General features: G+C 39.4%; 1 pseudogene; it reads left to right on the top strand.

Moving 5' to 3' along the window:
- Positions 1-8822: 8822 nt before the first annotated feature.
- LOC134368501 (peptidyl-prolyl cis-trans isomerase FKBP1A-like) overlaps positions 8823-12260 on the top strand; it is a 72154-nt pseudogene continuing 68716 nt past the window's right edge.

Genomic DNA, 12260 nt, shown 5'->3' on the forward strand with positions numbered 1-12260 from the left:
GTTTGATGTACCTGACAGTTTATTTTTTGTTTTTGTTGCCTGTGCTTTTGGAGTTATATCCAAAAAATAATTGTCGATACCAATGTCAAGGAGCTTTTTCCCTATATTTTCTTTTAGAAGTTTAAGATTTCAGGTCTTAAATTTAAGTCCTTAATCCATTTTTAGTTAATTTTTGTGTATGATCTAAGATAAGGGCCCAATTTTATTCTTTTGTATGCAGATATTGTTTCCCCAATACCATTTATTGAAGGGACTATTCTTCCCCCACTGAGTATTCTTTGCACCCTTGTCAAAGATTAGTAGACTATATACATGTGGGTTTATTTCAGGGATCTCTATTCTGTCTCATTGGTCTATGTGTTTGTTTTTATGCCAGTCCATGCTATTTCGAATAATATAGCTTTTTAGCAGATTTTGAAATTAGGTAGTGTTATGCTATTGGCATTGTTCTTTTTGCTCAAAATTGCTTTGGCTATTCAGGATCTTTCGTGGTTCTATAAGAATTTTAGGATTGTTTTTTCTATTTCTGTAAAAAAAATAGTAGTGGCATTTGATACAAATTACATTGAATATGTGAACTGCTTTAAGTAGTATGAACATTTTTACAATATTAATAATTTTAATCGATGAACACAGGATATCTTTCCGTTTATTTTTATTCTTCAATTTCCTTAATCAATGTTTACTCTTTTCAGTGTACAGATCTGTCACCTCCTTGGTTAAATTTATTCCTAAGTGTCTTTTTATTTTTTGTAACGATTTTTTTTAACTTCTCAATATACATTGCAGTTGATTTTCGTGACCCTTTACCTGTTACTCTTTCCCCAGTCCCCCTCTTCCCCCCCCACAACATATCTGTTCACTTGTCTTAACAAATTCAAGAAATTGTTGTAATTGTTATGTCTTCATCCCCCCAACCTTTATTTGTTTGTGTTTATTTATTTATTTTTAGCTTCCACAAATAAGTGAGAACATGTAGTATTTCTCTTTCTGTGCCTGACTTGTTTCACTTAATATAATTTTCTCTAAGTACATTCATGTCATTCCAAATGGTAGTATTTCATTCTTTTTTATAGCAGAGTAGTATTCCATTGTGTAGATATACCACATTTTCCTTTTCCACACATCTGATGATGGACATGTGGGCTAATTCCAACTCTTGGCTATTGTAAAGAGTGCTGCGATAAACATTGGAGAACAGGTATACCTTCAGCATGATTTCCATTCCTCTGTGTATATTCCCAGCAGTAGAATAGCTGGGTTATATGGTAGATCTATCTGTAATTGTCTGAGGAACCTCCATACCACTTTCCATAGGAGGCTGAATCATTTTGCAGTCCCACCAACAGTGTATGAGAGTTCCTTTTTCTCCACCACCTCGCCAGCATTTATCATTCACAGTCTTTTGGATATTAGCCATCCTAACTGGGGTGACATGGTATCTCAGTGTGGTTTTGATTTGCATTTCCTGAATGCTGAGTGATGTTGAGCATTTTTTCATGTGTCCGTTGGCCATTCGTATATCTTCCTTTGAGAAATGCCTATTCAGCTCCTTTGCCCATTTTTTAATTGGGTTACTTGGATTTTTGCTTTAAAGTTGTTTGAGTTCCTTGTGTATTCTGGATATTAGTCTTTTGTCAGATGTATATTTGGCAAAAATCTTCTCCCACTCTGTTGGTTGTCTTTTAACTCTGTTAATTGTTTCTTTTGCTGTACAGAAGCTTTTTAGCTTGATATAATCCCATTTGTTTATTTTTTCTTCAGTTGCCTGTGATTTTAGGGTCATATTCATGAAGTCTGTACCCACTCCTACTTCCTGGAATGTTTCCCCTATATTTTCTTTAAGGAGTTTTAGTATTTGGGGGTGTATATTTAATCCTTTAATCCATTTTGAGTTGATTTTGGTATACAGTGAAAGGTACACATCTAGGTTCATTCTTCTACATACGAATATCCAGTTTTCCCAGCACCATTTGCTGAAGAGGCAGTCTCTTCCCCAGTGTGTAGACTTGGTGCCTTTGTCAAAGATCAGATGGCTGTAGGTGTATGGGTTGATTTCTTGGTTCTCTATTCTATTCCATTTATCCTTGTGTCTGTTTTTATGCCACTACCATGCCATTTTGGTTATTATAGCTTTGTAATATAGTTTAAAGTCAGGTTGTGTTGTGCCTCCAGCATTATTTTTATTGCTCAGAATTTCTTTGGCTATGCATGGTCTTTTGTTGTTCCATATAAATATCTGGATAGTTTTTTCCATTTCTGAGAAAAATGTCATTGGAATTTTGATGGGGATTGCATTGAATCTTTAGATCACTTTTGGTAATATGGACATTTTCACAATGTTAATTCTTCCTATCCAAGAGCAGGGGATATCTTTCCATCTTCCTGTGTTGTCTTTAATTTCTCTCAACAGTGGTTTGTAGTTCTCTTTATAGAGATTTTTCCTTGGTTAACTGTATTCCAAAGTATTTTATTTTTTTGTGGCTATCGTAAATGGGCTAGCTTTCTTGCTATTTTAAATTGGGTTGTTTTCTTGATTTCTTTTTTGGATAGCTCATTGTTAGTATATAGAAATGTTACTGACTTTTGTATGCTGATTTTGCATCCTACAAATTGACTGAATTTATGGAGGAGTCTTTAGGGTTTTCTATATATAAGATCATGCTGTCTGAAACCAGAGACAATTTCACTTCCCTTCCTATCTGAATGCCTTTTTCTTTTCTCTTGCCTAATTGCTCTGGCTAGGACTTCCAGTACTATGTTGAAAAGAAGTGGTGAGAGTAGCAGTACTCATCTTGTTCCTGATCATAGTGGAAAAGCTTTCAGCTTTTCACTGTTGAGTATGGTGTTTGCAGTGGGCTTGTCATATATGGCCTTTGTTATAACTGAGGCACATTTCTTCTATTCCCAGTTTGTTGAGCATTAAAAGAATGTTGAACTTTATCAAATATTTTTCTGCATCTATTCAGGTTATGGGCTTTCTATCTTTCATTCTGTTGATGTGGTATGTCACATTTATTGATTTGTGTATGATGAATCATCCTTACATCCCAGAGAAAAAGTCCACTTGATCTTGGTCAATGATCCTTTTAATATGCTGTTGAATTTGGTTTGCTAGTATTTAGTTGAGGATTTTTGCATCTGTGTTCTTCAGGATATTAGCTTCTAATGTTCTTTTCTTATAGCGTCCTTTTCTTGTTCTGGTATGAGAGTAATGCTGGCCGTGTAACATGAGTTTGTATGTTTTCCCACCTCTTCAATTTTTTGAAGAAATTGAGAAGGATTGTGCAGTGTGTTTAGAACAAAAGGCTGAGAACAGGAGGCCCGGGTGAACAGTTTCAGATCCATTCAATGTAAGGGAAAATGAGAGTTGGTTCAAGTCAGCCTGAAATCAGTGCAATTTATGTTTGAGTCTTTCTCTCTCAGAGATATTATTATTTTAATTTGCATCTCCTCCTGCCCCAGTGCCTTGTTCAGTATCTTGTATATAGTGTACGTCCACTGAATGACTTTACCCATGAATTTGTTTGAATACAAAGTACAAATCTTGGAACTGTGGTTAGTTTCATATCTCCTATCCTTCTTTTCTAGATTCACCCTCTGAAAATTTTCTTGTGTATAAGTTCAAATCTGAAACTAGCTTTTAAGAATTTAAATTAGTTTTTTAGATGACGGCTTAGTTCATAACACTTACAGCTTTTTGGGCTTTTAAAGTCAGAAAACCCATGTAATGCTCTTAGCACAGTGTCTAGAACATGGTAAACACAGGGCTGGCCCCATGGCTCACTCGGGAGAGTGTGGTGCTGATGACACCAAGGCCATGGGTTCGGATCCCTATATACAGATGGCCGGTTTGCTCACTTGGGAGAGTGTGGTGCTGACACACCAAGTCAAGGGTTAAGATCCCCTTACTGGTCATCTTTAAAAAAAAAAAAAAGAGTATGGCAAACAGTCAACAAAATGGCAACTGTTATCATTAACTTCGAGTTTCACTATGAGCTCTCTTTCATATTTTGTGTTTAGATATTTTTCCTGGTGTTTCTACCACAATAGCTGCTATTGCTTTGCTTTATCTTCTCTACTCACATTCATTTGCATGTTACATTTACCAGACACTATGTTAGGCACTCTATATACATTATCTCATTACTCCTCACTAAATAGGGGGTTTTATTCATTTGTTTTACAAATGAGGAAACCACAACTGATAAGTATCTTATCAAAAGTTTCACAGTTTAAACAGGAAAACTGGAATTTAAACCCAAGTCTGCTCAATTACAAAGCTCAGGCTCTCGACAGCACCAATAACTGACTTTTCTGTTCTTAAAGCTGCTGCCATTATTAATTAAGTAGTTACATAAAACAGAGATTTATGGTTGGAGGAAATCTAGTCCATGGTGAGATGGAGCCACTGTGCACCAGTTTGCAGAGTAGATTGTATGTATCTCTTCCCAACTCCATGCTCAGTGACATCACTTCCATAGCTTGAAATTGGCCATGGTGAGTGGCAGTGATTGCAACATAAAAATTGTCACATGCTAAAAACGCCACAAATCAAAACTTCTTTTTTCTTTTTCTTTCTACCAGCAAACCACTGGATCTAGTAGTACACACTATTTGTTTTGTGCATGAGGAAACAGAAGGTCAGAGGAGGCTAATTGCTTATCCAAATTAGCAGAGCTAGATTATGGCAGAGATGGAATCACACCTAGGTTTTGTGACTCGCAAAATAATGTTGAAGCTGTTATTACCTGCTCCTGTATTTGGAGAGAGAGAGAGAGAGAAAGAGAGAGAAAGAGATCGTGAAGTGTGTAATAATACATCATAGAGTCTGCACTAGAAGGAAAGTTGAACATCACCTAATCCAGTAACTCCCAACAGTAGCTCATATCAGAATTACCTAGAGAAATTGTCAAAATTAACATTTGCCTGTACTGCCTACAGAATGAGATATTTCAGGAGAATTTGCATGCTCAATATGAATCTCCAGGTGTTGTGATGCAGCCACAAAATGCCAATCAGGAAACGCTTATGCAGGAAAGGATTATCAGAAAATGTGTGTGTGTGTGTGTGTGTGTGTGTGTGTGTGTGTGTGTGTGTGTGTGTGTGTGTGCAGAATGGGAGAGAGAGTGGCCTCAAGAATGGCCTCAATTTCAGGGCTCTGTGAGGAGCTTAGAGTGCTCCAGGGATGCCCTGCCTTGGCACTCAGTGCAAAGGCATGGAATGTCCCAATGAAAGAAGACAGTCGTGATCACTGGCAGGCAGAGCAATTAAAAAAAAGACTTTGTTCTCAAAAGCTTGCTTAAAGCATAACATTGGGCTATTGAGACAGTTCCATCTCTCACACACACTCCCACTCAGCTTTGCCAAGGTGCAGGATGGTCCTGCTCCGCCCAGCACACAGAACATTGCTCCCTCTGAAAGGAACCAAGTAGCTCGCAGACAGCAATAAAGTTTTTGAAAAAAATGTGTCAAAGGAAAGTTCTTAATCTTTAATTTGTTTAGAACTTAAATCTGGGGTTCATCAGCAAAGATGACTTGGAGGCATACAGGATTAAGTGGGGTTTTTTGGTTTTTTTTTTTTTTTCTTTCTTTCTTTCAAAATCATGTAAAGCTCAAAGGATATCAGCAAGTGCAAGAACAAGATTTTCTTTGGAATTCTTCTTGACTCTTTTGAAAAGGTATCAATGGAAGATATCATATTTATAAAGTTGTATCCTACAGCCGTAAAATAAGGCCCCCGAAATACTCCTGGTGGTTGGGAGAGCTATGCGCTTCATTGTTGTGGCAAACAGTATGAACTCAACATTGGAATCCCTAGTTTTCTAGGCAGTCTAACGAATGAATGTATGGATGGATGGCCTAATGAATGAATGGAAATCACTCATTAACCTGATGAGTGCTTGAAAAGCAAGCAAGTAGAAACAACACATCCAAAATCCTCACGTGGAGAAGAAAATATTGATTCATTAAACCACTCATCAAAAGTTTGCAGAGCATTGAATATGAACCAGATCCTGTGATGACTGCTGGTAATATCTATCTCAGTAGTTCTCAAATTTAAGTGTGCATCAGAATTACTTGGAAGGCTCATTAAAACATGGATTGCTGGTGCCACTCGTACAGTCTCTAATTCTTTAGGTCTGGAGCAAGGCTGAGGAACGTGCATTTATAAGTGTCCAGGAGATGCTGATGGTTGGATGACCAGACTTTGAGAACCACTGGCTGTTCTCACAGAAGACAAGTAAGTAAATGATCACAATACACAGTGATAAGGAAGTGCCATCAAGAGTGCTCTGGGAGCACATAGGAGGGGCACTTCACCCAGCTTTGGGATAAGGGGGCCAGGCGAAGAGGTCAGGAAAGGCTTTCCAGAAGTAGTGACAATTGAACTGAGTCTTAGAGGCTTAGTGGGCTTTTCTGTCAGGGCAAGAAGAATCGGAAAGGTATTTTGGATGAAGGAAATAGCATGTATGAAGACCCAGTGGTGAGAAATGGCATGGTGGTTTTAGGGAACTACAAATAATGTGTGGCAAGAGTCGGGATGAATAACAAGTTTCCACCCGTAACATCTGGCACAGGCTTGCCACAGAAGAGGCACTCAATAAATGAGTAAATAAGTGAAAGGACATGTACTATGCCAGGTACCGTGAGAACTCTTGAAAGATAATTTGTGGCCTTAGACTCAGCCCTCAAAGAGCTGTCAAAATTGTTTGGGCAAGGAGACATGATGCGTGGAACGGGAAGGAGTGATTCACCAGAGACCACAAGACAATGTGGGAGACAGCAACCAGGGAGGCTGCGTGCATCACGGTGATTACCTCTCTCCCCTAGAAATGATACACGGCCTGAGGCCCCAGTGTCAGGGTCTAGGTTAAGTGATTCTGTCCCAGGCCATACCAGATTTTTCTGGAGATAGGTGTTTGAAGCAAGCAGGCAAATCAGAGGACTGTCCTAGAATCATCTGAAATGAAACTGAGGAGGGAGCCTACATCCTCTTCTGGTGGAAAAGCCTGTGAGATATGCAGCACAGGAACTGTTGGTTGCCATGTTTCCCAGAAGAAGCTGAGAGAAAGAAGTTTCCATGCCAAGGGAAGCAAAGATGAGAGAGGGACAGAGCACTGGCAGCATTTTGAGTCTCTTATTACAAATGTCCCTAAGGCACAGCTGCCCTTGATCTTCCACCTTTTCTTGGTACATTCAATTTCTCAATAGCCTTCCAGTAAATTTCCCTTTTTGCCTTAGCCAGGTCAAGTTGAATTTCTGTCACTTGCAATCAGAACAGTTGTGACAACTATGGTTAGCAATCGCTCAGGACCCAATGTGTGACATGGAAATGGAATGTTCCTACAATCTGTAGGCTGAACCTGCAGGAGAAGCTTCATGGGGCAGTGGGACTTAAGTCTACATCAGCACCCTTGGGCACATTTGGCCAAAAAAAAAAAAAAAGGGAAAGGAGGCCTTACCATATGGAGAGAATATTGTAGGAGAAACTGTGGTATTAAAAATAATCATGGTTTCCAATGCTGGGGAAGAGGGTTCTCTGTCCGGCTAGACAGAAGGTTCCTTTGGGGTTACGTATGATGAAGCATCACATATGGAGGGGCTCACATCCCAGGCTCAGAGGTTTGGACTTTAACCTGGAAGTCCTGGAAGACTGGTGTGAAAATGACAGTAAAGAAGTACTGTCTTTAAAGAGCATGATTCTCCTGACAGGTTTTCTTTTCTTTTGTGGGAGACAGTTTTTTCTCTCTCTTTCTAAGAGCAGATTTTTTTGTGGGGGATGTTCATGGCCAGCCTGCCCAGGGAACTAAGCAGAGCCATATCAGAGGATTGCTGGGGACTGGGGCTGGGTGGCAGGGCTCACCTGGGGACACAGCTTCCCCTGACACAGAGGTGCCAAGAATAGCAGTGTGGAGCACAGCCTCACAGAGCAGAGACCTCTGAGTGCTGCAGTGCACAGAGCACTGGGCTGGCAGTCGGAAGGTCTGCCCTTAGACAAGTCATTTGCCTCATTGAAGCCCCATTTTCTTCATTTCTAAAATGGGGATGATCATCCCCATCCTGCATTCCTCACAGGGTGGCTAGGCAGAGAATTGAGAGCATATGTATGAAAGAGCTTTCTGCGCTGCAAAGGACTGTGCAAGGGGCTATGAAAATTGCTGCATGATTTAACCCTTTGTTTCAGAAAACCTGTGTCAGAGCTTTCCTGAGTGCACAACCAGTGCACTTTTGTTGGATGTGTGCAGTATTTCCCAAGCAGCCATCTCACTTGAAAGAGACTGCTTTCCCCTACGTATTCTTAGCAGGCCCATCGTTTGTAAGGATTTTCTTTTTTTCAGATCAGACAAGCCACAAGTACAAATTACTTTCAAGACATTTTAAATTGACTGGGAAAGTACACCCATGCCCTGGTCCATGGAGACTGTGTTTGCTTATCAGGTTGTCTCCTTTTTATTGATGCTGTCCGAGGATCCTTTTTTTTAAGCATCTCCTTCTTTTTTAAGGGAGGGAAACCTATCTCGTGACTGACAATATGCTTCCAGGAACCATTCATCTTTTCTTTCACATGAAGCGCATTTAGCATTCTCTCATGTTTCAGGCAGGAGAGTGCACCGACTGCAAATCTGCTGGGCCTGGGCTTGGTGCTGGGAGCAAGTCACACCTGTCTGGCGCTGCCAGTTCTGCCCTGATTTATTCAGAGATGGAAATGAATGCCCTGAGCATCTTCAGTCCTAGGAAGTCCTTGTCAATGCTGTGATCTATATATGCCTCCAGGGAAGCATCCAAGAGACCCAATCAAATCAGGTGTCTTCCCTTACATGGATGAAGCAAGAGCAGGGTTCAAGCTGCACGATGGCTACAGTGCCTTTGACAGTAATGGGGATGTGCCGAATTCTGCTGTTACCACACTTTACTTCCTGCACTCTTCTTTACTCTGTGTCGTTGGCAACATTTCTGACTTCCTCATCCTTTTAAAGCTTTACAGCTTGCGACAGAAGCGAGATTTCAATTGTAAAGAATAAAGGTACTCTGTCACTTTCATCTTCACTGATTCAAGTCAGCACATGTCCAGAAACTTTTCTGTTATCGGGCCTGCATTTTAATATGATGATTCCAAAAAGTGCCCATTTTCCTTATTATTTCAGAATTATGTGGACAGTAATTACCATCTTCCATTAGCAGCACTAGTGGTGGTTACGACAAATTTCGAATGCATCCAGCAAGTGCTTTACACTAATATGTCTGCTTCATTAACTTCAATCAAAAGATAGCAGTGGCTCCTCATAGCAATAAGTTTGCTTTGATACATTCTCATCAAATATTGATCTGAATAGTTTGTAGGAGGGCTTAGTCGTGCTGTGTGAAATTTATTTACTGAATACATTATTTCTATCCCCACACTGCCAGTTGCTATCTCAGAAAATCTATTTTTTTCGTGTTAAAACTTTATTAACATTTAAGAAATCACTAAATGTTTTGGCTATTAATACATGTCTGTTAAAATGTTTTTAGTGCAAAATCTTCAACAGAAAAGAAAATCCAAAACTGTATCAGAAGATAGGGTTTCTTTCCCAGTTGATCTACAAAGATTTTTTTTTTTTTCCAGAAAACTAAATGTATACAATAGTGACTGGCAGCAGCGCATTCCCTCCACCCAAGCAGGTTCACTCAAATATGACTTGTGTGGCTTCTAATTACACAGATATTTTGTTGCAATTAAATCCATTTTTATTTTTGGGGAAAATTTTTAATAGACAAACTTCTGATATTTAAAACTCCACAAATTCAGGAGTGAGAGGGCATTTTTCCTTGAAATGTATGTGTCATGGAACTGAGTTCCCTATTTCCCATGGACTCTTCAGCTGCAGCTGAGGCCTGTGAGGGTGGAGGAGCAGTGAACAGAATACAGAGCAGGAAAAAGAGCCTGGCTGAAAAGTTCTAAAGGAAGAGGTAGGCGAGGTTAGGAAATAGGTTCTGACAGTCCCGTAGAACCTACAAGAGACAAAGCGCCAGGCATGAAATGGGAATAAGAAGGTCATTTAGCAATCCAAAATGGCAACCCTACCAGCAACTAAAATCTGGCAGGGAAAGAAAATACGGAAGGTGCTTCCCACCTGATTTCACTGAGATTTGAAAATGTGGTCACTTGAGAGTACAAAGGGAGGTTTTCTCTCAAAGAAGAAAAAGACAAGTGAGACAAGTCATTTTCCCAGGAATGAGGCATAAAATCTCCATTAAATGGTATGTGTTGTGACTGAATGGAGAGTCAATTGACTCCAAGTCATTTGATGTATTGGGGTCACAAACCTTGAGATGGCCTGGAATTCTCTGACAAATATTTACTGGTCACGTACTGCGTGCTAGGCTTTTGTTCTAGACGGTTATGGGCAGAATATGATTTCAATATTGTGCCTCTTATCCCTGATAATTGGTGTGCCCTGCAAGAGTCATTGAGAAGTCTGCACCTCTGCCTTCTCATCTCCATAGCCAATGACCAGATGGGTCCTTTATCTGACTCCGGGATGATATACTCCTGGACACTGCATGCAACTGTGGCAGTTGCCACTCAAGAAGCAGAATGTAAAAGCTGAATGCACACAGGGCCAGACGCTATTGTCAGACTCCAAGTGTAAGACTGGCTCAGGTTCCAGATGCAATTCAAAAGGCCATTTTGGAGAAAAGAGTCCTGGGTGAGTATTCTCAACCACACATACATACATAGAGAGGGCACTCCTTGGAAACTGGTTCTGCTAATGCAAAGGATACAAACAGGATGTGACACCTTTAGGTTTTACACATGCGTAAAGAGTGTTACATACATAAGCCTGTTTGCGTGCTAAATGACATTCCCAAGGTCATCCAGCTACTAACTATCAGAATCAAAACTCAAACGCTGATTTCCCAACACTATTGGGTAGATATCCCATAATATAAATATCTACCCAATATTTATTTCTTATAATTCAAATGGGCAGAACATATGTGTAATACTGTGTGCTCACCTATTTATGTGTGCCGATGTGCCTTATATGTCTGTGCAGCTATTTAGCAATCAATAGGGTGTTTGCTATTGTTTGTTGAATGGTTTCTCTGTGGCAGGCACTATATTAAATACTTTAGAGCTTTATCTTATTTAATCCTCAACAACTCTATGAGATATCTACTCTGACAGATTAAGGAACTGACACTCAGAAGGTTAAATATTTGGTTCAGGGTCACATAATGTATGTGAAAGCATTTTTTTCACATGCATGTGCACTTCCTCTCATTCTTTCTCCTCTCCCTCTTTTTCTGTCTCTCTGTCTTTCCGTCTATGTATGTGTGCAAGTCTCCCTCATTGCCATGTAGATTGTATGCTGTGTAACTTTATAATCCAGTAAAATAGTCAAATATCTATGTCACCCAATGTAGAAGACATGCAGACATAGGTCGAACAAGGATAACAGTGGCCTCTCTGGCCATTTTAGTCATTCAGCTGAAGTCATCCCTCCTTGTTTATGCTTGGCAGCTCTGAAAAAGGTCTCACTGAAGAAAGAATTTTGGAAAGAATACTTTGGGAGGCAACAGACATTTTGCCTTTGCTAGCCTGATAAGAGAGAGTTTGCTTCAGAGTCATGAAGAACAATGTATTCAAATGTGAGAAGATAAGCTAAGACTAACAATGGGAGCTGTATATTTGGCTAAAGAGGAAAAAAAAATTCAAAAGCATGAGAAATTACTACAATAAAAAAAATACTTGCAATTCAGTATAGAATTGTACTGTATGTTATGGAAAATGAAATGGGAAATATTGCTTGTCACCTTGCTGTTACTTTAGAATTACACTGAGACTCTCCCGAAGGTTGATAATTATAAATCCAAAAGGATCATTATACTGCATTAGGGTGTATAATTACTGACCTGATTTATATCAAGGTGAATTCAGCTTCTTTTCATCAAAGTGTAATTATTCTTTATTCAAGCCCTTTCCAGATCTAGATTCCCTTTGATAGAAGGGAAAATAAAGCATTATTTTAAAATGGTGCGTATATTTATTGAGTACCAGAGATCCTTAATTGTAAACTAAATTTTTCCTTTCCTGGGGTCACTGGAGGATTGCACTCCATAATTGAACAATGCCTTAATGAATGTAATTTGGTGGCTCCACTTGCTAATGTGACTAGTTCCTACTGTTTATTTCATTTCAAAATTGGACGCGATCAGATATGGAAACATAATTACATTGTGTAGCAATAAGCCCCAAGATTTCCAGACCT

The sequence above is a fragment of the Cynocephalus volans genome, chromosome X (assembly GCF_027409185.1).
Source record: "Cynocephalus volans isolate mCynVol1 chromosome X, mCynVol1.pri, whole genome shotgun sequence".
In the NCBI taxonomy this organism is placed as follows: domain Eukaryota; kingdom Metazoa; phylum Chordata; class Mammalia; order Dermoptera; family Cynocephalidae; genus Cynocephalus; species Cynocephalus volans.